Consider the following 27,370-nt stretch of genomic DNA (forward strand, 5'->3'; position numbering starts at 1 on the left):
ATGTATAGCAATATTACTTACTCATCATTATAGGCTATTCTACTATAGTAACTGTAATATTATAGATACTGTTCAGTGTGGAACAACCTAGAAATTACAGAACTTTAAGAAATCAGAAAATATTTGTGGTCATCTATCTATCCCAAGACAATATGGAGGAGGCCTCACCTTTCCCTCCACCAGCAAATTATCATGTAACCTTTAGCAATAAAATTACTTTTCTGGGCCTAGTTACCTAAAAAGTTTTAAAGGTTGAACTATAAAATACATTGTTTGAATCGTTTCATTTAATCATTAAAAAGTACTTTACTATATGATTTTTTTTCCTAGCAAATTTAATAAATCTTGAAAAGACAAAAAAAAAAAGATTTGATTTGTGACAATAGCAACATAAAGAAAGTGGAACTATGTAGAAGCAAAGTTTTTGATATGTACTAAATTCAAGTTGGCATCAATTCAAAGCAGACTTTATAAAAATAAGATTATTTATTGTAATCTCCAAGATAGCTACTATGAAAATAACTAAAAATATATAAAAAAAGAAATGAGAGAATCAAAATGATACACTAGAAAAATCAGTCAAATATAAAATTAGGCAATATGAAGGGAAGTAAGGAACAAAAACATAATGGCATATAGAAAATAAATAGAAAAAAGTCCTTCTTTATCAGTGATCACTTTAAAAATAATACCTAAATTAAAAGGTAGACACCAGAAGAATGGATTAAAAACATAAATCACGGGGGCCAGCATTGTAGTGTAACAGGTTAACCTGCTGCCTGTCATCCTGGCATCCCATATGGGCACTGGCTCAAGTCCTGGCTGCTCCACTTCTGATTCAGTTCCCTGCTAATGCACCTGGGATAAGCAGCAGAAGATGGCCCAAGTCCTTGGCACCCTGCACTCACATGGGAGACCTGGATGAAGCTCCTGGCTCCTAGCTTCAGCCTGATCAAGCCCTGACTATTGTGGCCATTTGGGGAGTGAACAGTGATACGAGAGCACTCTCTCTCTCCCTCTGTGTGTGTGTCTCTCTCTGTAACTTTGCCTTTCAAATAAATAAAATAAATCCTTAAAAAAGAAAAGGAAAAAGACGAATTCAGGAACCAGCAGTGTGGCCTAGTGGGTTGAGTGACAGCCTGCAACTGACATCCCAAATGGGCACCACCAGTTCATGTATCAGCTGCTCCACTTCTGATCCAGCTCCTTGCTAATGGCTTGGTAAAGCAGTAGAAGATGGCCCAAGTACTTGGGCCCTTGCCACCTTTGTGAGAGACCTAGATGAAGCTCCTGGCTCCTAGATTTGTCCTGGCCCAGCCCCATCTAATGTGGCCATTTGAAGAGTAAAACAGAGGAGGGGAGATTTCTCTCTTTCTCTCTCTCCCAGTCTCTCCCTCTCTCTCTCTCTGTAATTCTGCCTTTCATATAAATAAATAAATCTCTAAAAATGGTAAGAATTCAAACTATACTGCCTAAAAGAGACTCACTTTAGATCCAAAGATGAGGCTTTTGTCTTGAACTAGAAGCAAAGAGATGCTATTAAGATGAGAAAGACTGTGTGTGGGGATGTGAGGAGTGCACAAATATGCTAAGTTTGAAATAGCCATTAGACACTCCAGAGAAGATATTTTTTAAAAAGTTATCTACATGAACTTCAACTTTAGGAGAAAGGTCTAAGCTGAAGATATATGTTTACAATCATCATCATAGGCCAGTGCCGTGGTTTAACAGGCTAATCCTCCACCTTGCGGTGCTGGCACACCGGCGCCGGATTCTATCCCGGTTGCCCCTCTTCCAGGCCAGCTCTCTGCTATGGCCCGGGAAGGCAGTGGAGGATGGCCCAAGTGCTTGGGCCCTGCACCCGCATGGGAGACCAGGAGAAGCACCTGGCTCCTGGCTTCGGATCAGCGCGATGCGCCGGCCACGGCGGCCATTGGAGGGTGAACCAACGGCAAAAAGGAAGACCTTTCTCTCTCTCTCTCTCTCTCTCTCACTATCCACTCTGCCTGTCAAAAAAAAAAAATCATCATCATAGATCTGCTATTTAAAGCTCTTAGGATAAATTTTACAGGGAAAGTGTGTATTTTTAAGAGAAGTCCAAAAAAATGAGTTCAGAGTCATTTGAACATTCATAGGTTGAGGGGCTGACACTGTGGCATAGTGGTTAAAGCCACCACCTGCAGTGCCCACATCACATATGCGTGCCGGTTCAAGTCCCAGCTGCTCCATTTCCAATACTGGAAAAGGACTGGAAGACAGACCAAGTGCTTGGGCCCCTATATCCATGTGGGAGACCCAGAAGAAGTTCCTGGCTACTGGCTTCAGATCAACCCAGCCTTGGCCATTGTAGCCATTTGGGGAGTGAACCAGTGGATGGAAGACTTTCTCTCTCTCTTCCTCTCTCTCTGCCTCTGCCTCTCTGTAACTTTGCTTTTCAAGTAAATAAATACATCTTTAAAAAAATTCATAGGTTGAGAAGAAGAGTATGAATCAGTACAGGAAACAAAAATAATGGCTGCTGAGTTAGGAAAATCAAGAAAGCTGAGTGTTGAGGGAAAACTCATCAGCTGTCAAAGGTTATTCTCTCTTTTCTTCCCAAGTCAGATATGGGATGTTTTCTCACCTCATAATTGGTGTTTTCTCCTCAAAAGAGAGGTTGTTATTCGATACCAGGACTGGGATTACAAATACGGTCTCTATGAGATGGAATGTAAGATCTATAAGATTAAATATAAGACCATTGTAGCATCTCAGGAAAAATTTAGAGCAGCCCCTTCCTGATACAAGGGAATATGCTGTGGTTTTATGTTCCCTTACCTGATGGCTGGTCTGTCTTTCTCTGGATTAGAATGCTGGGGGGTTTAATTTTTTATTCACTTATTTTCATTTTATTTGAAAGACAGAGAACTATTCAATCTACTGTTGGCTTATTTCTCTAATCCTTGCAACAGACAGGGCTAAGCCAGGCCAAATCCAGGAGCCTGGGACTCAATCTGGTCTTTCATGTGAGTGTCAGGTACCCAAGTATTTGAGCCGTCAGCTGCTGCCTCCCAAGGTATGCGCCAGGAGAAAGCTGGATTGGAAGTGGAGGTGCTAAGACTCAAACTAGGCCATTCTGATATGGAATGCTGTGGAAAATGCCCAGCCCTAGAATGGTTTTTAAAAGAATAATTTATTTTAAATGCTGATAATTAGGAAGTAATGGTTTGACTTGTTCTATGATGCCTCTTTTAGGAAAACGAAATCTCTCTTAAACAATGTTACTTTGACACAAAATGGGTAGGAAAGGAGGGGAGGGGAGAGAAGATGGAAAGAATAATTATAAATGGGTCTAATTTCAGCAATGGAGATGCAAATAACTCTTTCCATGTAAAGAGAACACTACTTCTAAATCAAAGCTTCCTACTCAAAAGTTTCATAGCTTTTACCCCTTTTTCTCAATCTCTAATCATCCAATTTCTTCCACATATTTTGCTCCACTAGTATTTTACACACACACAAAATTACAATTGTTCTTCCCACTCCAAGAATATGAAGACATCCACATGGAATTCATTTGCTTTATATGTTATTTTGATTTTTTAAAATTTGGATTAAGTTGCATTTCTTTTGGGGAGGGGTTTGAGAATAAGTTTAGGCAGAAAGGCTCATGGAATGAAACTGTCGGAGAGCCAGACCCTCCTAGAAAGCTAAGGTGGTTAATTCTCCAACGCAATCTTTTCAACTGCCTTGGAGCTGGTGTCTTCCAAAAATCTCCTTCCTTACACCATTTAGGTTGAGTAACCATCAAAAAGAAATGGGAGAAGAAAGCACAATAACAATGTTTCATGATATGCTGTCAGATCACAGGATGGTAAATATATCACAAAAGAAAAATAAACTTCAGAAACTACATATATTCTACAGCCCTATTGGTTAGAGTTTAAAAATTCAAACTTAATAGTGCTCATGAGCTTACAGACTCCTGAATAAACCAACTGTTGACCTCAGCACAGAGTTTCTGTTTTGACCCTGATCACAAAGCTGTTTATTCATTAGGCTTAGGGACCTCCTACTGCCCTGACAGGGGTCACTGAAGTTGTGATCCTTCCTTTCTCTGCTTTATCTCCATTGTAAGTCCAAGGTGTCTTTGAAGAGGGACAGGTACCAAGTTACCGGATTTAGCTCAGCCATACAGGAATCTGAAGAATGTCCCCTGATAATACAATAAGAACAAATCCCTGGCTGGCACTGTGGCTCACTAGGCTAATCCTCCGCCTGTGGCACCAGCACACCGGGTTCTAGTCCCGGTTGGGGCGCCGGATTCTGTCCCGGTTGCCCCTCTTCCAGGCCAGCTCTCTGCTATGGCCCGGGAGTGCAGTGGAGAATGGCCCAAGTGCTTGGGCCCTGCACCCGCATGGGAAACCAGAAGAAGCACCTGGCTCCTGGCTTCAGATCAGCACGGTGCGCCGGCTGCAGTGCGCCGGCCACGGCAGCCGTTGGAGGGTGAACCAACGGCAAAAAGGAAGACCTTTCTCTCTGTCTCTCTTTCTCACTATCCACTCTGCCTGTCAAAAAAAAAAAAAAAAAAAAAAAAGAACAAATCCCTCCCCTCCCCACCCCGCCTCTACTGCATGCTGTGGCATGGTAGGTAAAGCCACCACCTGCAGTGCCGGCATCCCACATGGGTGCCGGTTAGGGTCCTGCTGCTCCACTTCCAATCCAACTCTCTGCTATGGCCTGGGAAAGCAGCAGAAGATGGCCTAAGTTCTTGGGCCCCTGTACTCACATGGGAGACCTGGAAGAAGCTCCTGGCTCCTTGTTCCTGTCTTTGGATTGGCGCAGCTCTGGCCGTTGAGGCCAATTGAGAGTGAACCAGCTGATGGAAGCCTCTCTCTCTGCCTCTCTTTCTCTCTCTGTGTAATTCTGACTTTCAAATAAATAAATAAATCTATAAAAAATACTATATGCCAAAATTACCTACAGTTTATCTCTCAGCTGTCTTAAACTGTAAAATACAAACATGTGTAGCCTGGTAAGATTCTACATCAGCAGCAGCTGAGTGGCTGTGTATGATTGTCATGAAGGTTCCCCTCGCAGACCCCCTGTTGTGATGAGCACACCAGATCCTGTCTCTCTGGATCCAGCATTGCCTTTGCCCCAAGGCCATACTTTCAATGGGCTGCTCCTAGCTAATGACGGCACCGTAGTGGAACTAAGGCTGCCCATTTCAGCAAAATGCAGGACTCATTAGTGACTTTGATTCTTTTTTTAAAGATTTTATTTATTTATTTGACAGGTAGATTTACAGACAGAGAGACAGACGGAGAGAAAGGTCTTCCATTCGTTCACTCCCCAAATGGCCACAACAGCCAGAGCTGCACCGATCTGAAGCCAGGAGCCAGGTGTTTCTTCCAGGTCTCCACACAGGTACAGGGGCCCAAGCACTTGGGCCATCCTCTACTGCTATCCCAGGCCATAGCAGAGAGCTGGACTGGAAGAGGACTAGAACCGGTGCCCATATGGGATGCCAGTGCCACAGGTAAAAGATTAATCCAGTGCGCCACAGTGCCGGCCCTGTGACTTTGATTCGAAGACTACCCATGAACCTGGCCAAATCTTGTTTGGCACCACACTTAGAGATCCCTCTGGCCTAATCTTCCTATCTCCCTTCTTTCCCTTCTACATCGTTGCGCTGTAGAGTCTCTCATCCTCCTGCTGCTGCTTTCCCTAGTAAAATTCTCATGTCTAATCCCATCTTGGCATTTATCTTGGGTGGATGGATAAGGGGGTGATCTAAGAACACAGAAAGGAAGATGAGGATTTGGGAATGTCTCACTCTCTAAAGAGCAGATTTGGTAGGATCCACCTTGTGCAGTATGTAGAGAATAGATAATTCCTGGTCAAGCTGGGGATCAAATTCCTAAAGATTTCACCAGAGATGACCAGCAAAAATGTCCCGGGGAGCAAACATCCATTTAGGTCCAGTCATTCTAGCATTTGAAATACAGAAAAATGGCTACTAACACAACCAGGCTGATGGTTGCTGCTGACTTGTATTGATGCCCTGCAGAGGCGTACTGAGAAACAGGGTTATTGACAAGCACTTAAAAGGACCTCTTTAGTTGCTTCCACAGGAGGCTCTTAACCCTTGTGGTGGGAAAGGAAAAAAAAGAGCAATAAGCTGAGTATCTGATAGTTAATGCAGCAGAGTTCCAGAGATAACCGAAGGGTCAGCCAAAGCAAGTCTGTTATGACAAAGTCAGAACCCTCATTGAGGAAAAAAAAAAAACTGGTACCAAGAAAAATGAGATGGGAACCTTGGATGAATGCCTCCTGAAGACAGTAGGTGTGCAATCCTCCTGCACCCTCCGAGCTTGGAGACGGGGCCTACTCATCCCCAGTAAAGGAAGCACCTCCGTCTGTGTTGGAAAATGCTGCAGGGATGTCTCCTCTGGAAGGAAATAGATGCCTCCCTTGGGAGCTGCCATCTCCTCCACTCTTGGTTACCCATATGAGGACCGGCTGGGTCTGGTGAGAAAGAGACTCCATGCCAGAAATGCTGCAAGAGTTAGTTAGCATGTACCAGCAGGAGACAGGAAAGTAACCCTGAGATTGGATTGTAAGGGTGCTTGATCAAAGGAGTCAGAAAGTAAGACTGGGTTGGGTAAGAAAGAATTCATTGGCATGAAGGTTCTTTCCTGAGACATGAAATTTAAAACCCGGCAAGGACCCCAAAGTATCAGAAAGTTCACTGCTCTAAAAAGCCAAGCAAAATGATAACAAAGACAGTAGGCTTTGTGGTGCAGCAGGTTGTACTGCAGCTTGAGATGCCTGTGTCCCATATCAGAGTGCCTGGTTTGAGTCCCAGCTCTGCTTCTGATTCCAGTTTCCTGTTAATGCACATTCTGGGAGGCAGCACATAGCAGATGATGGCTCAAGTAGCTGGGTCCCTCAATCCCACAGGAGAGACATGGATTGAGTTCCAGACTCCTGGCTTCAGCCTGGCCTAGCTCTGGTTTGCGGCATTTGGACAGAGAACAAACAGATGGAAGATATTCCCTTGTCTTCCTCCTTATCCTCTCCCTCCTGTTCTGCCTTACAAATAAATAAATAATATTTTTAAAAAATGATAACCGGGACAGCACTATGCTGTGGTAGGCTAAGCCTCTGCCTGCAGCACCAGCATCCTATCTGGGTACTGGTTCATGTCCCGGCTGCTCCTCTTCCACTCCAGTTCTCTGCTGATGGCCTGGGGAGATAGTGGAGGATGGCCCAAGGGCTTGGGTCCCTGTACCCATGTGAGAGACCTGGAAGAAGCTCCTGGTTCCTGGCTTCAGATTGGCTCAGCTCCAACCATTGCAGCCATTTGGGAAGTGAACCAGCAGATGGAAGACTTTTTTTCTCTTTCTCCCTCTCTGTCTATTACTCCACCTCTCAAATAAATAATACAACTTTTAAAAAAATTATAACCAACACTCAGAAAAGTTGAAACATCCAAATCACCCTTTAGATGCTAGAGGAAAGAATAAGGAAGCTAAGGGAAGTGGGAAAGGCCAAAACTAGAGAAAGACAGGGGATCAATCTGGAAGGCAACACTCAAGGAGCCACTCACACTCAGGGTCATACAAGATCAGGTCTCTTGCTTCACAGTAGTCTGGCCTTGGAAGTGGGCATGATATAATGCACACATTATGAAAGGCCAGAAGACACCCCAGAGTGTTAAGTTACACCAAGAAGGCCCAGAAGACACATATCGTCCATCAAAACCATCAGGGATGCACTAAGAAGGGCAGCTGCACCAAGAAGTTCAATAACGGCTCCTCTGCTGACTAGGAACGATTGTAGACGCCATTACAGAGCTAGGCTCATTCATATTCTTGGAGATGACAAAGTACTCCAACATAACAGTGACCAGGTGACAGCACTTAACTGCAGAAGTTGGGAGGCTGCAAGTACATTGTGACTTGCTAGATCAAAGCAGCCAAGGGGTTTGCTCTAAGAGAGTTGTGGAGATGGTTGATAAAGCATGATTTTCCCAGGAGCAATACAGAAAGTTACGCAGCAAGGGTGCTATTTAACATCTCTTAAAAATGGGTAAGAATGAGAGTGAGAGGCCAAGGGCAGTCACACTTGTGACATATATAATCCTTCCCAGACATGGGCAGATTTTCAGAACTGGAACTAAATACCACAGAGTATATACTATAATTATTCCTATGATACCAGCCACAGCAACTTGGCATTGAAGTAATCCCAAGATTAGGCCCCTGGCCTACAGGGTAAGAGCAATAGTAGTGGGGAAGGCCAAGTGGAAATCTTTAAAACTGTCTATCCTCACAGCCAACACAGTGAGTCAAAAACAATACTGCATAGTGAAGATGATGAAACTCATGGAGAAAATGAAATTAGTGCTATCACTAAAGATCTAAAGATGGTGGCTCCATAACGTTTTCATTTAGTTCACAATATGACCCCTGAAAGTCATCTTGGAGAAAGGCTATCTTCATGGACAATCACAAGCTCAGTGAAGTATCCGTGACCATGGCTACTCTGCCAAACATGGCACCACTATACTTATTCTAAGTGTCCTCTTGATGTGGACACAGGTGTATTAATCTTATGCCATGGAGGTTCTTGTTTTTACAGAAAGATTAGCATTCTAAATGCAGACATGTTAAGGTACACAAAGTAATAAGAAAATCTATTCAAAAAGTGAGAAAGAATTTCATACATGTGTGAGTGTGGGTTGCCCCACACAGAGAAATATTCATCATGAGTGGACAGTGGGCCAGAGGATTGCCCAAAGGGAGGAGGGATGAGGGAGGTGAGAGCTTTGCTATGGAGCGTATCCAGCCGTGGTCCCCAGCAAAAGATAGAGAGCACCTTCCCAATTTTGGCCCCTTTTATGAGATAGATGGTACCTCTACAGGCAGGAAGCCACTTGAGAATTTTATGCTACCTCCACAAGCCCCATGTGGAGCTTAAAGTGCACATTTTCATGGTGTCCCCTTATGTCCTGGATGAAGCAAGGGCATCCCAGGAAGGGGGCATTTTGATTGACATGTACGGGGATAGAATTACATTGCAGGGGTGGCTTGCTGGTACTTCCAGCTCACACAAGCCTATCTAGCTGCCTGCCTATTTATCCCCATTTCACTCACAGAAATATAAGGTCTAAGAAATTATGGAGGAGTTGCTCCCCAAACCTATGCGAAAAAGTAGATTTGTGTGACACAAGAGTTAGATTATGGCAGTCATGGAAACGCTCATGTCAAATCCCCTTATATGGACAACATAAGTGACCAATAGCCTCAGAGCCCATCCCTCCAGATCCAGTGCTGCATTTGCCCTGAGGCCATACTTCTCATGGGCTGCTCCTACCTATCACGAGCCCAGCAGAGGTATGAAGGTAGCCCATTCCAGCAATATTGCAGGACTCCTCAGTGACTCTGATTCTAGGATTTCCTGTGAACCTAGCTATGCTAGGCTGCTTTTCACCACAATAAAATATCAAAGGCAAGTTACTCATGAAGAAAGGAGGTTTATTTGGCTCACAGTATTGGAAACTCAAAGTCCAAGACTCAGCAGTTCCACTGGTTCAATATTTGGTGGTGGTGTTCTTACTGGTAGCATCCCTAGGCAGCACAGAGAATCACATGACAGGAAGGAGCAAAGGTAGAGGAAGGATCACTAGGTAAGCCAAAAAGCACAGAAAGAATGGCTAGGCCAAGCTCAGGCTTCTATAACCAATACTCTTTCAAGAACTAGCTTCTGTGGACACACCCCCAGTTACCTAAGGACCTCCCACTAGACCCACCTCCTAAACATCATAATCAGATTAAGTTTCCACTCTCTTAGTACCATCAACTCATAACTTTGGCATTTAGCTGCATAACTTTAGGAGTATTCAAATCATTGAATCTTTCTTGGCATTGCTCTGAGACTCCATCTACCCAAACTTCCTTTCTTTGCTGTCTTCTTGGTGAGTTAAGGCTCTCCCTATCTCCTCTTGCTCCCTCCACAATAAACCTGCTTTTTGGTGGACCCAAACTACAACACCTGAAAACCTGAAGACAATGGAAGAAAGGATCTGCATTTCTTCCAGGAATCAAAATGTTTTAAAGCTATACCAGGGGATCAAATACTTACTTATTTCTTTATTTTAACTACTATGAAGATAATCTGCTAAGGGAAGAATAATCTAATGATTATTAAGAAAATAAACCAGGAAAAAAAATGGCTTTGCATCTTAAAATTTGCATAAAATACAGTCAGGGCACAAAGGGGCTTACACAGCCCCAGTGCCAAGGTCAGTGAATATGCACTGTACAGTAAGTTCTGTGCTAGTGCCATTTACACAAACAGGATCTGCCTGGAGCTGCTCTTAATTGTGTTACTAACTTGTCTGAAAGTGTTCAGAGATTGTCATTCCTGGATCAGCATTTTTAGTTTGGGTCTTCGTGCCAGTAACACCTTTAATTTTGTGGTTTCCATTCAACTGTTGTAGACTTGGCTGCTGATGTAGGCAGCCTCACCCACAGAATAATAAATGTTTCCCCAGTGCTGGTAGAAGAAAAATACATTAGAAGCCATAGTTTGGTGGACTCTGCTAAGATGAGTCAAGTCAGTCAGATTTGTGGTTGACTTAACCTAAAATCAAGTGCACTTTTTAGATAGGTCCACATTTCTAGGAGTGCTCCGAAGTTAATTTGGATCCATGAAAGGTGTGTTTTTCTGGGAATCATTCAGAACTAAGGCATTCTGGGGTTATTCTTATTCATGGTGACTAATGTACAAACCATTTAATGCTTCTGTGTCTTTATTTCCTAAGGAATTAATAACACTTCTCTTTGAGAAGGTTGTGATATTCTATATAACTATATAGAATTCCTTGATATATTTAATTAGGATTGGGAGGAAAGTTCCCCTATGTACCATTTTTAATGTAAGGTGAAAGAATTTGATCAAATTTTGAGAGTTAATTCATTAAGCTTTCTCAGCTTAATTGGTCTTCTCTATGCTGAAGTCTCTTGGATGTACATTTTATTGCACATTTTATTTTCTTTTATGAAGGTGTGGACTGCACCTACTATATTTTTAGCAGCAGTACCTAATAGCTATTTAATTAATGCAGTAGAAAGCAATGTGGCAAAATTGATGAAGTCATTGGGAATCCAAAGACCAGGGTTCTGGTTCCAGCTGTGCTGCTATTGTACTATATAATCTTCTACAAATCACTCAGCTTTAATGCCTTCTTCTGAGATTGAGTACACTGATAATAATCATCTCTAAGATTCCAGATTTTTTTTTAAAAAACTCACAATTTGTGAGATTTTTATCACTCTAAAGATGAGACATTTTTTTAAAAAGAAAAAGTATAGATATTTATAAGTAAATACTTTTCTTCTTGATTCTTTTCAAAATCTATAGTAGTTTTTAAAGGCACTGTGGTATAATTCAGAGTGCTAAATCGGGGTTTTAAAATGGATTTGCTGCCGGCGCCGTGGCTTAACAGGCTAATCCTCCGCCTTGTGGCGCCGGCACACCAGGTTCTAGTCCCGGTTGGGGCGCCGGATTCTATCCTGGTTGCCCCTCTTCCAGGCCAGCTCTCTGCTATGGCCCGGGAAGGCAGTGGAGGATGGCCCAAGTCCTTGGGCCCTGCACCCGCATGGGAGACCAGGAGAAGCACCTGGCTCCTGGCTTCGGATCAGCACAATGCGCCGGCCGCAGTGGCCATTGGAGGGTGAACCAACGGCAAAAAGGAAGACCTTTCTCTCTGTCTCTCTCTCTCACTGTCCATTCTGCCTGTCCAAAAAAAAAAATGGATTTGCTACCACCATGGGGCTTTGGGTAACTTATTTTACATTTGTTGAGCTCAGTTTTCTAATCTATAAAATTAAGGTGTCAGGGGCCAGTGTTGTAGTGCTGCAGGTAAAGTCAACCCCTGTTGGCATCCCATATGAGTGCCAGTTCAAGTCCTAGCTGCTCCACTTCAGATCCAGTTCCCTGTTAATGGCCTGGGAAAAGCAGAGAAAGACGGCCCAAATGTGGTAGATCCAGATGAAACTCCTGGGTCCTGGCTTTGGCCTGGCACAACCTTAGCCACTGCAATCATTTTAAGAGAATGAACCAGTGAATGGTAGATCTCTTTCTTTCTCTCTGTAACTCTTATAAATAAATATTTTTTAAAAACTAAAAATCTAAAATTAAGGAGCCAGAGTATATTATTTTAAAGATTCTTCCTACTTAATTCAAGGTCTACTCCAGTCTTAATATCTTAATAATCTATAATTCTTTCAGGTGACTTTTTTTTTTTTGACAGACAGAGTGGACAGTGAGAGAGAGAGAGAGAGACAGAGAGAAAGGTCTTCCTTCATTGGTTCACCCCCCAAGTGGCTGCTACAGCCAGCACGCTGTGCCGATCTGAAGCCAGAAGCCAGGTGCTTCCTCCTGGTCTCCCATGTGGGTGCAGGACCCAAGCACTTGGGCCATCCTCCACTACACTCCCGGGCCACAGCAGAGAGCTGGACTGGAAGAGGAGCAACCGGGACAGAATCTGGTGTCCCAACCGAGACTAGAACCTGGGGTGCCGGCACTGCAGGCAGAGGATTAGCCTAGTGAGCCACAGCACCGGCCCAGGTGACATTTTCTTTAAAAAGATTTATTTATTTATTTGAAAGGGAGGGAGGGAAGGAGGGAGAGAGAGAGCGAGAGAGAGAGGGATCTTTCATCCACTGGTTCACTCCCTAAATGGCCACAATAACTGGGAATGGGTCAGGCCAAAGCCAGGATCCAGGAGCTTCTTCCAGGGCTTCCATGTGGGTGCCCAATGACTTCGGCCATCCTCGGCTGCATTAGCAGAGAGCTGGATTGGAAGTGGAGCAGCCAGGACTCAAACCTGCACCCACATGGAATGCCAGAACTGCAGGAGGCAGCTTAACCCAATAAACCACAGCACCAGCCCCTCAGGTAACATTTTTAAATGTCTGATTTTATTCTGTATATAGAGATAACATCTGCCCATTTAAAAATATTCAATGAATACAGAAATATATTAAGTAAAAATTAGTAGTCCATCATAATGCTATCCCTCAGACACTAGTATTAATCATTTGGTATATAAGTTTTCAAAATTGTCTATGATTTTCCAACATGGACAACAAAAACTTACTTCAAGAAATTAATAGGAAATGGAATTAAAATATAAGTTTATTTTGGTGCAAAATAATTGTAGAGGTCAGCACTGTGGCATAGTAGTAGGCTAAGCCTCTGATTGCAGCACTGGCATCCCATGTGGGTGCCGGTTTGTGTCACAGCTGCTCCTCTTCTGATCCAGCTCTCTGCTAATGGTCTGGGAAAGCAGTGGAAGATGGCCCAAGTGCTTTGGCTCCTGTACCCACATGGGAGACCCAGGAGAAGTTCCTGGCTCCCAGTTTCAGATTGGCCCAGCTCTGGCCATTGCAGCTATTTGAGGATGGAAGACCTCTCTCTGTCTATAACTCTACCTCTCAAATAAATAAATAAAATCTTTACAAATTTTTAAATTATTACTAAAGAATAATAATTTTAAAATCCCAGCATAGTTTTTCCATAATACATATTTTCCATGAACTTTTGAATACCCAATATGCATGGATTTCAAGATTTTTGGGGGGCCAGTGCTGCGTCTCAATAGGCTAATCCTCCACCTGCGGCGCCGGCACCCCGGGTTCTAGTCCCGGTTGGGGCACTGGATTCTGTCCTGGTCATTCCTCTTCCTGTCCAGCTCTCTGCTGTGGCCTGGGAGTGCAGTGGAGGATGGCTCAAGTCCTTGGGCTCTGCACCCACATGGGAGTCCAGGAGAAGCACCTGGCTCCTGGCTTCAGATCAGTGCGGTGTGCTGGCCGCAGCGTGCCAGCCACACTGGGGGGTGAACCAACGGAAAAAGGAAGACCTTTCTCTCTGTCTCTCTCTCTTACTGTCCACTCTGCCTGTCAAAAAAAAAAAAAAAAAAGATATTTTGGAGGAATCAGCATTGTGACACAGTGGGTTAAGCCATTGCTTGGGAAGTCCACATACCATATCAGCTACTCTGTTTCCAATCCAGCTTTCTGCTAATGTACCTGGGAAGGCAGCACATGATGGTCCAAGTATTTGGGCTCCTGCTACACACTTAGAAACCTGGATGGTCTTCCAGGCTCCCAGCTTTGGCTGGCTGAGCCTGGCTGTTGCAGACACTTGGGAAATGAACCAGAAGATAACAGATTCTCTTTCTTGCTTTCTTTCTCTCTCTCTCTCTCTCTCGAATAAATAAACCATAAAATTTTTTGTATCAAAAAATGTACCTTTTAATTCTACTTTCCATGAACTTTTAATTCTACCTTCCATTAAGTACTCTCATAATTTAAAAAATATTTTATTTATTTATTTGAGAGGTAGAGTTACAGACAGTGAGAGGAAGAGACAGAGAGAAAGGTCTTCCATCCGCTGATTCACTCTCCAAATGGCCGCCATGGCCAGAGCTGTGCCGATCCGAAACCAGGAGCCAGGTACTTCTTCCTGGTCTCCCATGTTGGTGCAGGGGCCCAAGCACTTGGGCCATCTTCTACTGCTTTGCCAGGCCACGGCAGAGAGCTGAATTGGAAGAGGAGCAGCTGGGACTAGAACTGTTGCCCATATGGGATGCTGGCAACGAAGGTGGAGGATTCACCTACTGTGCCATGGTGCTGGCCCCATACTCTCATATTATTATGCTATTAATTAAAAAATTAAATAATGTCATGCATACTTTTCTGATATTTATTTTTTCATTAGTATTATATCATGAACCAAACTAGTTAAGAAATGAATATCTGAGTAGACACATCTCAGAAACAGAAATACAAATGGCCAACAGATATATGAAAAAATGCTCAATATCACTAATCTCAGGGAAATGCAAATGAAAACTACAATGAAGTATCACCTCACCCCTGTTAGAATGGCTATTATCAGAAAAGACAAAAAGAAACAAATGCTGGTGAGGAAATGATAAAAGGAAATTCTTATATCCTAATGATAAAAGGAAATTCTTATATCCTGTTGGTAAGAATGTAAAATTAGTACAGCCACTATGGAAATCAGCATGCGACACCCAGAACTCCTATATATATTCTAAAAACATGAAATCATTGTATCAGAGAGATACATGCTCCACTGTATTTATTGCAGCACTGTTTTTTTCTTTGTTTGTTTTTTGACAGGCAGAGTTAGACAGTGAGAGAGAGAGAGAGAGAGAAAGGTCTTCCTTTTTCAGTTGGTACACCCCCCCAAGTGGCCACTACGGCCAGCGCGTTGCAACTGGCACACTTGCACCGATGTGAAGCCAGGAGCCAGGTGCTTCCTCCTGGTCTCCTCCACTGCCTTCCTGGGCCACAGCAGAGAGCTGGACTGCAAGAGGAGCAACCGGGACAGAATCCGGCACCCCAACCGGGACTAGAACCGGAGTACCAGAGCTGCAGGCAGAGGATTAGCCTAGTGAGCCACAGCGCCGGCTGATGGGTTTGTTTTTTTTTAATCCATTCAGCCAGTCTGTGTCTTTTACCTGGAGAGTTGAGGCCATTTACATTCAATGTGACTATTGATAAATAATGACTTTGCCCTGCCATTTTTCCAAGGATATGCCTAATTTATACTTTGAACTTCCTTTGATCTTTTACTGAGAGATTTTCATCCTTTAACTTCTTTCATATTGATGACCATGTTTCTGTGTTTCTTTTTTCTTTTTTTTTTTAACTTTTATTTAATGAATATAAATTTCCAGTGTACAGCTTATGGATTACAATGGCTTCCCCCCCCCCATAACTTCCCTCCCACCCGCAACCCTCCCCTCTCCCGCTCCCTCTCCCCTTCCATTTGCTGTGAGTCTAATTGGAGATCCTCTGAAAGTAATGTGACATTTATTTTGCACATTTTAGAATCTTCTCTTTATGTTTCAATGTAGTGAGTTCAATTGCAATGTGTGTGGTGAGGATCTTTTCTGGCCACTTCTATTGGGAGTTCTGTGTGCTTCCTGTACTTGGATGTCTCTTTCTTTCTCCAAACCTGGGAAGTTTTTTGCTAGTATTTCACTAAAAAGGCCTTCTAATCCTTTGTCTCTCTCCATGCTTCAGTCTTGCAGCACTATTTGTAATAGCCAAGATACGGAATCAAGGAAGTTGTCCATCATCAGATGAATGGATAAACAAAATGTGATACACACACACACACACACACTGGAATACTATTTAGCCTTAAAGAAGAATAAAATCTTGTCATTTGTAGCAAAATGCATGGAACCAGAGGACATCACATTAAGAGAAATAAGTCAGACATGGAAAGACAAATACCACATATTCTCTCTCATATGTGGAAGCTAAAAAAAAATCTATATAAATACAGAATGTTGATTACTAGAGGCTGGGAGGGGTGGAAGGGATACAGGGAGTTTGGATTAAAATATAGGGGAAGTTGAGAGTGGTTTATGGATTGTGACAAATATAATAGAGGAAGCAGGGTGTGGTGTATATGGAAACTATTTGTACACACTGTAATTTTTGTTATGTAAATTTAAAACTTCTGAAATTTAAAAAATTTTCTAAAGAATAATAATACAACATGGACATTGTTCAACTGGATATAATCATACCTAGCCCTATCTCATTACTTTTCATGACTCTCTTTCATTGAGTAAATATATTCAGTTTATTTAGATATGCTAAATACTTAAATTGTTTTAAAAATTTTTAATGAAGGTAATTGAAAATGAATCTTAATGGAGAATGGGACTGGGAAGGGGAGAGGGAGAAAGAGGAGAGGTGGGAGTGTGGATGAGAGGGTGGGTATGGTAGGAAGAATGACTATATTCCTAAAGTTATACTTATGAAATTTGTATTCCTTGAAAAATAAATAAAAAAAATACTAAACCTATACATGTTCCTAAGAAAAATGAGTTAAACAATAAAAAGAAAGTTCTTAAAAAAAATTGTAATGGGTATCCCAGATCATCTATGGGCACTTTATTTTTCTATTTTTGTACAACTTTGAAGGTATTTCTTAAAGGTAAATTTCTTTCTTTCTTTCATTTTTTTTTTTTTGGACAGGCAGATTTAGACAGAAAGAGAGACAGAGAGAGAGAGAGAGAGAGAGAGAGAGATCTTCCTTTCCATTGGTTCACCCCCCAAAATGGCTGCTATGGCTGGCATGCTGCGCTGATCCAAAGCCAGGAGCCAGGTGCTTCCTCCTTGTCTCCCATTTGGGTGCAGGGCCCAAGCAGCACTTGGGCCATCCTCCACTGCCTTCCTGGGCCACAGCAGAGAGCTGGACTGGAAGAGGAGCAACCGGGACAGAATCTGGTGCCCCAACCGGGACTAGAACCCAGGGTGCCGGCACCGCAGGCAGAGGATTAGCCAAGTGAGCCGCGGCGCCAGCCAAAGTAAATTTCTAAAAATGGAATTTCTGGATTCAACAGTACAATTACACATGTAGTGACAAACAGCTCTGGAAAGAAGTGTTATCAATTTATATGCCTACAAACAATGAGATAAGAACACTAGGTGGTGCTAAACATACTAATTCAGACATTATATGGCAAAAATTGGGGAGGTTTATTATCTAGTTTGAGCCTTATCCCAAAATACATCTACACTAGTGCCAACATAAAGGATATCAGATCTTAAATCAGATCTGGCTTGGTCCCCCATCAGACATATCACATGCAGTCTCAGAAAGAAGAATCAATGCCAGTGTATGGAAATAACAGACAAGTAAGTAAGTCTGGCTCAGAAAGATAAAACACTCTAGCGATCAGAATTTTCCCATAAAATAGACTATTTACTACTAAGAACTCTTTAACCACCATATGAGTGTTGATTAATTGAAGGCTGGAAGACCTTTTGTCAAAAAGTAATTCACCCGTTATAATAAACTCTACAATTTCCTTTAGATTTTAAGGCTGAAAGACACCCATATTTGAAAGGCCAGACTTGGGGTTAAATCTTCCCATAGGCATTTGCCTCTCTGTTTTACATCAGAATAAGAATTTTTTATGTCTTCTCTATTTCCCATAATTGAATATTTCATAAATTAATTCTTATAAATCTAGGTAGCTACCTCTTGAAGAGTTCAAGGTCAATATTTCTATTTCCATACTTGTTGATCAGAATTTATTGAGCCCCTGCTGTTTCAAGCAGAATATTGATACTAGGGATTTGCCAGTGAACAAAACAGAAAGTTCTGCACTATTGGAACATAAAATTGTGCATACAAACATAGACTATATTTGCAAGAAGCCATAAAACATTCCTTTTTATTGTCTTTAAAATTAATCCGATAGGCTCCCCAGTAAATCTGAATAGGTTCATTAATAAAATCAGAAACAACCACAAAAACGTAAAGGTTCCATAGGGATCATTATGAACAACTATATACCAACAAATGGGAAGACTTAGAGATAGTGGATGGAATTCTAGGCACATATAGCCTTCCAAAACTGAACAGTGAAGACACAGAAAACTGAAAGAAACCAACAAGACATTAAATCAGTAACAAAAAGTTTCCAACAAAGAAAAGATCAAGATTAAATGGTTTCACTACTGAATGTCACTGAACTTTTAAAGAACTAAGGCCAATTTTTCTCAAACTTTTCCAAGGCAATGAAAGAGAGAGGCTCTTTCCAAACTCATTCTTCCACTACTACCAGGATACCAAAACCAGTCAAGGACATGACAACAAAAAGGAAACTATGGACCAATATTCCTGAGAAGCAGAGATACAAAAATTCTCAATAAAATACTGGCAAATCAAATCCAATATTATATCAAAAAGATTATTCCATGGATGCAAGGATGGTTCAACACATGCAAATCATAAACTTAATATATCAACAGAATGAAGGATAAAAATGACACATTCAAATCAAAAGATAAAGCAGTCAGTAAAATTCAACATCCCTTCATGATAAAAAAAAATAATAATTTTTTTTTGACAGGCAGAGTGGATAGTGAGAGAGAGAGAGACAGAGAGAAAGGTCTTCCTTATTTTTTTTGCCGTTGGTTCACCCTCCAATGGCCACTGCAGCCGGCGCATCGCGCTGATCCGAAGCCAGGAGCCAGGTGCTTCTCCTGGTCTCCCATGCAGGTGCAGGGCCCAAGCACTTGGGCCATCCTCCACTGCCTTCCCGGGCCATAGCAGAGAGCTGGCCTGGAAGAGGGGCAACCAGGATAGAATCTGGCACCCTGACCGGGACTAGAACCCGGTGTGCCGGCGCCGCAAGGCGGAGGATTAGCCTGTTAAGCCACGGCACCGGCCAAAAAAAATAATAATTTTAAAATCAGGTCCTGAAGGAATGTACCTCAACACAACATGGGCCATACATATACAACAAATCTACAGACTACATCATACTAAAAGAGGAAAAGCTGAAGTTGTTTTCTCTAAGATCAAGAAGAAAACAATGGGGCTGGCACTGTGGCTTAGTAGGCTAAGCCTCCGCCTGCCCACTGGCATCTCATACGGGTGCCGGTTCTAGTCCCAGCTGCTCCACTTCCAATCCAGCTCTCTGCTATGGCCTGGGAAAGCAGCAGAAGATGGCCCAAGTGCTTGCGTCCCTGCACCTACGTGCAAGACCCAGAAGAAGCTCCTGGTTCCTGGTTTCAGAAGGGCCCAGCTCCAACCATTGCAGCCACTTAGGTAGTGAACCAGTGGATGGAAGACCTTTCTCTCTGTCTCTCCCTCTCTCTGTCTGTAACTCTACCTCTCAAATAAATAAATAAAATCTTTAAAAAAGAGAACAAAACAAGGGTGTCCATTTTCACCATCCATATTCAATATAGTATTTGGAATTCTTAGAACAGTGACAAGAGAAAGAAGTACAAGCAAAGGGTACCAAGATAGGAAAGAAAGAGGCCAAATTGGCCCTCTTTGAAGACAAAATGATTTTATATATAGAAAAACCTAAAGACTCCACCAAAAAAAACAGAACTGAGAATTGAACTCAATAAACTTTCAAAATATACAGTCAGCATGTAACTATTTGTGCTTGTTTCTACAAAACTAATAAAATTTCTGAGAAAGTAATCTCATTCATAATGACTACAAAAAATAAAATAAAGTATCTAGGAATAAATTTAAGTGAGGAAGTAAATGATAACTACATTGAAAACTATAAAATAGTAAAGAAACAAATTGAGGGGCCGGTGCCGTAGCTCACTAGGTTAATCCTCCACCTGTGGTGCTAGCATCCCATATGGGCACCGGGTTCTAGTCCCAGTTGCTCCTCTTCCAGTCTAGCTCTCTGCTGTGGCCCGAGAGGGCAGTGAAGGATGGCCCAAGTACTTGGCCCCTGCACCCGCATGGGAGACCAGGAGAAAGCACCTGGCTCCTGGCTTTGGATTGGCGCATCGCCGTCAGTGGCAGCCATTTGGGGAGTGAACCAATGGAAGGAAGACCTTTCTCTCTGTCTCTCTCACTGTAACTCTACCTGTCAAATAAAAAAAAAGAAAAAGAAAAAGAAACAAATTGAAAAGTACACCAAAAAAAAAAAAAGATCTCCAATGCTCATGGATTAGAATTATTAATATTTTTTGTTTTGTTTTAATTATTTGAATTGTTTATTTATTTATTTATTTATTTGACAGGTAGAGTTATAGACAGTGAGAGAGACAAATAAAGAAATCAAACAATAGCCAAAAAAAAAAAAAACCTCACAAATAATTCAATTTAAAATGGATGAATTGCCTGAACAGACACTACTCAAAAAGAAATATACAACTAGCCAACAAGTACATGAAAAAACTGTTTGGTATCACTAATCATCAGGGAAATGTAAACAAAACTACAATGAAGTATCATCTCTCCTCATTTGGAATGACATTTAAAAACACAAAAAATTAACAAATTCTCATAAGGAAGCAGAGGGAAGGGAATTTTCTGTTGCTTGAAATGTAAAATAGTTCAGCCATTATGGAGTTCCCTCAGAAACCTAAAAATAGGACTATCATATAATCCATCAAGCCCACTACTAGGTATATATATTCAAAGGAATTGAAATCAATGTTGAAGAAACCTCTGCATTTTCTGCATGTTTATTGCACTGTTATCCACAGTAGTAAGAAGTGGAATCAACTTAAGTATCTATTTCTTTTTTTTTTTTTTTTTGACAGGCAGAGTTAGATAGTAAAAGAGAGAGAGACAAGAGTTATAGACAGTGAGAGAGAGACAGAGAGAAAGGCCTTCCTTCCGTTGGTTCACTCCCCTAATGGCCGCCACAGCCAGCACTTCGCAAATCCGAAGCCAGGAGCCGGGTGTTTCCTCCCCGTCTCCCATGCGGGTGCAGGAGCCCAAGCACTTGGGCCATCCTGCACTCCTCCACTGCCCTCCCGGGCCACAGCAGAGAGCTGGCCTGGAAGAGGAGCAACCAGGACTTGTACCCAGCACCCCAACCGGGACTAGAACCCGGGGTGCCAGCGCCACAGGCGGAGGATTAGCCAAGTGAGCCACGGCGCCGGCCAGTACCCATTTCTGATGAATGGACAAAGAAACTGTGTAATTTGTATACAATGAAATATGATTCAGCTATTTAAAAAATGGAATTCTGTCATTTGCAGCAACATGGATAGAATTGGAGGAAACCCTGTAAAGTAAAATCAGCCAAACACAGAAAGGCCACATGTTCTCCCTTATATGTGGAACTGAAAAGCTGAAGCAGAAGTAGAGATTAGTGGTTACTACAGTCTGGGGAGGTTCGGACAGAAGATACTTAATGCATACAGGGATACAGTTGGATAATAGGAATAGCTTCTAATATTCTATAGAGTACTATGAAAGCTATGATTGATAATCACTAAGTGAATATTGTAAAACTGCTAGTAGAGAAGATTTTGACTGTTCCCAAAACAGATAAAATATATGTCTGAGATGATAAGTATGCCAGTTACCCAGATATGATCATTACATATTGTATATATCTATTGAAATGTTACATGTAACCTCACAAAGATAAACAACTACTATGGGTGAATTTTAAAAAAAGAAATTTACAGAAGAAAAAACAACAAAAAATAAAATTAGAAACATGAGACATTTTTAAAGCATTTCTCAGTGTTGTTTTTTTTTTTCAGTAAACATAAAGAAAAACAGTGAGCAGAAACAATTACCTGAGCATTTGCCTCAAATGAACTGAACTAATTAAACAATCCAAAAGTAAAGAACAAAGAAAAACACATTTACTCTGATTGTCCAGGAAAATAAATTTGTATTCCATTTCATCTATGGGTGGTTCTTCATAGGCCCTGATTCTTTTTTTTTTAAACTTTTATTTAATAAATATAAATTTCCAAAGTACAGCTTATGGATTACAATGGCTCCCCCCCCCCCATAACTTCCCTCCCACCCACAACCCTCCCCTTTCCCGTTCCCTCTCCCCTTCCATTCACATCAAGATTCATTTTCAATTCTCGTTATATACAGAAGATCAGTTTAGTATATATTAAGTAAAGATTTCAACAGTTTGCCCCCATATAGCAACACAAAGTGAAAAATACTATTGGAGTACTAGTTATAGCATTAAATCACAATGTACAGCACATTAACGACAGAGATTCTACATGATTTTTTTTAAGAATTGATTAATTTTCTATGCAATTTCCAATTTAATACCAAGTTTTTTTTTTCATTTTCAATTATCTTTATATACAGAAGATCGATTCAGTATATACTAAGTAAAGATCTCATCAGTTTGCACCCACACAGAAACACAAGGTGTAAAAATACTGTTTCAGTACTAGTTATAGCATTACTTCACATTGGACAACACATTAAGGACAGATCCCACATGAGACGTAAGTACACAGTGACTCCTGTTGTTGTTTTAACAATTTGACACTCTTGTTTATGGCGTCAGTAATCTCCCTAGGCTCTAGTAATGAAGGCCCTGATTCTAAGATTAGAAACCTCTGAATTTTCTCAAGTCATGATGATTTCTCTGACCCCAAACCTAATATCACATTTCTTTTGATGGGAAGACTGTAGAAACAAGAGATAACAAAAGAGAAAAAGGTCACTGGGTGGCTTGGGTTGAATTGCATGCATGTATGAAGAAAAATGCCAACTGTACCACATGTGTCAAGAGGGAAAATATCATAATGAGATTTCCCAAAGAAATCCCTGAGCCATTTTCTTGGGTGAAAATATCATCTCAAGGCACATTCCTCTCCTGTCATGCATGCATGAGCACACTGCTTCCTGCTGAAAGCTCATTCCGAAAATGAAATGCAGTTCCATGGTAAGGCTAGCTTCCCATGAAGACAGGACAGAGTAAACAAAATAATCCTCACTTTCAATTAATTACATTTCTTTATTTTAGGTAGGATCTAGAAGGTTCAGGGAACAGGAATGTTTTGAGAAATTCTAGCCTTTTGAAACACAGCCACAGCAGCTAACTTGGCATGAGCTTCTAAAACCAAGTTTTCTGAAAGCTCAGTAAGGAAATGTTCATAGTTCATTGATTTAAAACACAATCAATCCATTATTTCTTTACAAGCTTCCCAACCTGATATTCAGTGCAAGCCATTATATCTTCCCCTATGATTCAAATGTAATCCCTGATCATGTGTAACTGGTAAAGCCACAAGAACACAATCTCTCTTCTACAACTTGGTAGTTAGCCCTTTTGGTGTTTAATTTTTACATTAGACATTAATTCTTTTGTTCTTATCACCCTTAGGAGGGGTGCTGTATCCTAACATGTAATGTACACTTTTTTAAATGTCAACAAATGAAATTGACCATTTTTAACAAATACAAATAGTAACTTCACATGGTTCAACTCAAGCAAGGTCTCATCTCTCTGGACCTCAATTTCTTCAATTGGGGATGCTCAATAAGATAAACTCAAAGATCCTAGGTCTAATAGTCTATCACTCTAAGAGCGACAGGATCATGTTTATATATTGAAAAACAGAAGAATCTATGTGTAGGTGCCATTTGCTATTATAATTTTGCTAGATGCTGGGGATGGGCAGAAACCAATCCACTTAACAAATATTTATTAAGTACCTACTCTGAGCAAGGCTTTATCAAAGAGATACTTTTATGATATGGAATACTAGTACTTATTAGATTACATGTGGAAAGAAAATCCAAAATATTTGGGGGGCTTGAATTCCTTGAGCTTTAAGTTAAATTTAATTCTGTATGCCAAACACTTGGTCATGCTTAGGAATTCTAAGAGGATTGCTTAATAATTACAGTCATAACTTTCTTCCAGTGTTTCTGGAGCCTGGGCCTGAGTCTATGAATAAGAAGGGAACAAGCTGTGCCACAGGAGTTTCACAACTTCTTTCAGACACTCACTTCATTATAAAGGGAAATTTATGAAATCAGGAACAACATGTGCCAGATTCTCCAAGGTAGGTGTTTACCTCATGAATAAGTGATAAATCATCAAAAGTGCATTAGCTATTTTAGTAGGTAAATCATTCATTCCACAAGCATGGAATGGATGAATATTATGTCAGACACTGGTATAGGATTCAAGATATGGAAATAAAAAAAAAGAGTTTCCTCTCTTTAAGGAGCTCACATTCTATTGAGAAAAACAGGTAAGTGAACAAATACTTGTACTACCTCGTCACATATATATAAACAGAACTATAAAGACATAACATGGCAAGGGAAAGTTATCAGAGGGCTTATTTTCCAAAGACTGTGACAGCTGAATTGTAATTCAAAGATATGAGGAGGAATTCATATGATATGCTTATTTCCATTCTTTATTTTTAAGATTTATTTTAATTTATTTGAAAGGCAGAGTTACAGAGAAAGAGGGATAGACAGAGAAAGAGAGAGAGGGGTCTTCCACCCACTGGTTCACACTGCAAATGACTGCAACAGCCAGGGCTGGGCCAGACCGAAGCCAGGAGCCAGGAGCTTCCTCCAGGTCTCCCACTTTGGTGCAGGAGCTCAAGCACCTGGGCCATCTTCCACAGCTTTCCCACACACATTAGCAGGGAACTGAATCAGAAGTGGAGCAGCCAGGACTCAAAACAGCGCCCATATGTGATGCTGGCATTACAGGTGGCAGCTTTACACACTACATCACAATGCCATCCTTTATCTCCATTCTTTGACATTTAACCTTCCTATGTCTTTATACATGAAGTAAGTTTTTTGTAGTCAGCTTATAGTTGGATGATACCTTTTTACCCATTCTGATTATCTTTGTCTTTGAATTTGTGTTTACTTTTTTTTTTTTTTTTTGGACAGGTAGAGTGGATAGTGAGAGAGAGAGAGACAGAGAGAAAGGTCTTCCTTTGCCATTGGTTCACCCTCCAATGGCCGCCGCGGCCGGCACGCTGCGGCCGGCGCACCTCGCTGATCAGAAGCCGGGAGCCAGGTGCTTCTCCTGGTCTCTCATGGGGTGCAGGGCCCAAGCACTTGGGCCATCCTCCACTGCACTCCCGGGCCATAGCAGAGAGCTGGCCTGGAAGAGGGGCAACCGGGACAGAATTCGGCGCCCCAACCGGGACTAGAACCCGGTGAGCCGGCACTGCCAGGCGGAGGATTAGCCTGTTGAGCCACGGCGCCAGCTAAGTCATTTATATTTAATGCTACTATTGATATGTTTGGATTTGGATCTACCATTTTACTATTTAATTTCTGGTCCCTATGTTTTTCCTTCCTCTGTTACCTTTTCCTTATTTTGGGTTATTTGACCATTTATAAAATTTTATTTATTTAATTCAAAAGAGAGAGAACAGAAAGAGATCAATTTGTTTTTCCTGTGTTTTTCCTTCCTCTGTTACCTTTTCTTTCCTTATTTTGGGTTATTTGAGCATTTATAAAATTTCATTTATTTAATTCGAAAGAGAACAGAGAGGGATCAGTCTTCTATTGGTTCACTCCCAAAATGCCTGCAACAATTGAGACTGGGCTGAGGCCAAAGCCAGGAGCTGGGAACTCAATCTGGGCCTCCCAAATGGGTGGCAGGAATCCAAGTAATTAAGCCATCACCTGCAGCCTCCTAGGTGTGTATTAATAGGAAGCTGGAATGGAAGTGGAACTGGGACTCAAATCCAGACACTCTGATATGGGATACAAGTATCTCAAGTAGCAGGTTAACTGCTGTACCAAATGCCCATCCCATATTTGAACATTTTTTAGTATCCCATTTAAATTTTTCTATTATATTTTTATTACTTATCTTTGTTAAATGAATGGGGCAAGGGGTAAGGAGATCTTTTAAACTTAAACTTTCTTAGCATGTTTATAATCAATATATTTCCATTTCCGATGCGATGTAAAACATCTTCCATAATACAAATACCTTTACCCTTCAAACTACATGTTGTAATTGACATATATTACATCTACATGTGTTGAAAACCAGTCAGATAATATTTTAGTTTTTGCTATCAACAACTAAATATCTTTAAAGAGCTTAAAAGGAAAAGTGCAGTCTATTATATTTACCCAGGTATTTGCCCATTTTCATGGCTCTTCATTCCTGTTCAGCATTTGTTTCTGGCATGATTTCCTTTCTCTCTCAAGAATTCTTCACCGAATAATGAAATTCACTTAGTATTCATTTAATAACAAATTTCATTTAGTGATTCTTTTAGATAGGACTAATAGGAACTATTAGTTTTTATTCATCTGAAAATGTCTTTATTTAACCTTCACCCTAGAAGGATATTTTCGATAGGTATAGAATTCAGAATTGAAAATTCTTTTCTTTCAGTGCTTAAACATGTACTTTCAATGTCTTTTTGCACAAGCAGTTTCTGATGAGAAAACTAGCTATTTAAGTAATATATCACTTTCTTCTTGCTGCATTCAAAATATTTTCTCTTAAACTTTTAGCAGTTTAATTATGATATGTAAAGGCACACATTGTTCCATTGGGTTCATTCCATTTAGGATTCACTGGGTTTCTTCTATCTGAAAGTTTATATCTTTCACCAAATTTCAGAAGTTTCCAGTTATTATTTATTTAAATGTTTCTTCCTCATTCTCTTCTAATCTTGAGACTCTAATCACATGAATATTAGACCTTTCAGTATTGTCTCTTACATCTATAGACTTCTGTTCATTTAAAATTTTTTTTCTCATTCCAACATGGTGGTACAATGAATTAAGTTGTCTCTTACAGCCCCAACATCACATATCAGAATGCTGATTCAAATCCCAGCTACTCCACTTCTAATCCAGCTCCCTGCTAAAGCACCTAGGAAGGCAGCAAATGGTGGTTCAAGTACTTGAGGCCCTGCATTGTGGCACAGGAGATTAAGGTGCCACTTGAGACACTGGTTTGAGTTCCAGCTACTCTGATATATGCTATAAGGCTAAGTATAATGCCTGGTAAATGGAACTGCCAGAGAAAGAAAGGATGGAA

At 41.1% G+C, this 27,370-nt stretch overlaps 1 long non-coding RNA gene across 1 annotated transcript in view; it reads right to left on the reverse strand.

Moving 5' to 3' along the window:
• Positions 1-14,578: 14,578 nt before the first annotated feature.
• The window catches only part of LOC133766575 (uncharacterized), a 217,646-nt gene continuing 204,854 nt past the window's right edge, over positions 14,579-27,370 (reverse strand). Inside the window, exon 3 of the long non-coding RNA XR_009866727.1 lies at positions 14,579-14,595. This is a non-coding gene — a long non-coding RNA (uncharacterized LOC133766575). The remainder of the gene's footprint in view (positions 14,596-27,370) is intronic.

The sequence above is a fragment of the Lepus europaeus genome, chromosome 9, assembly GCF_033115175.1.
Source record: "Lepus europaeus isolate LE1 chromosome 9, mLepTim1.pri, whole genome shotgun sequence".
Taxonomy (NCBI): Eukaryota; Metazoa; Chordata; class Mammalia; order Lagomorpha; family Leporidae; genus Lepus; species Lepus europaeus.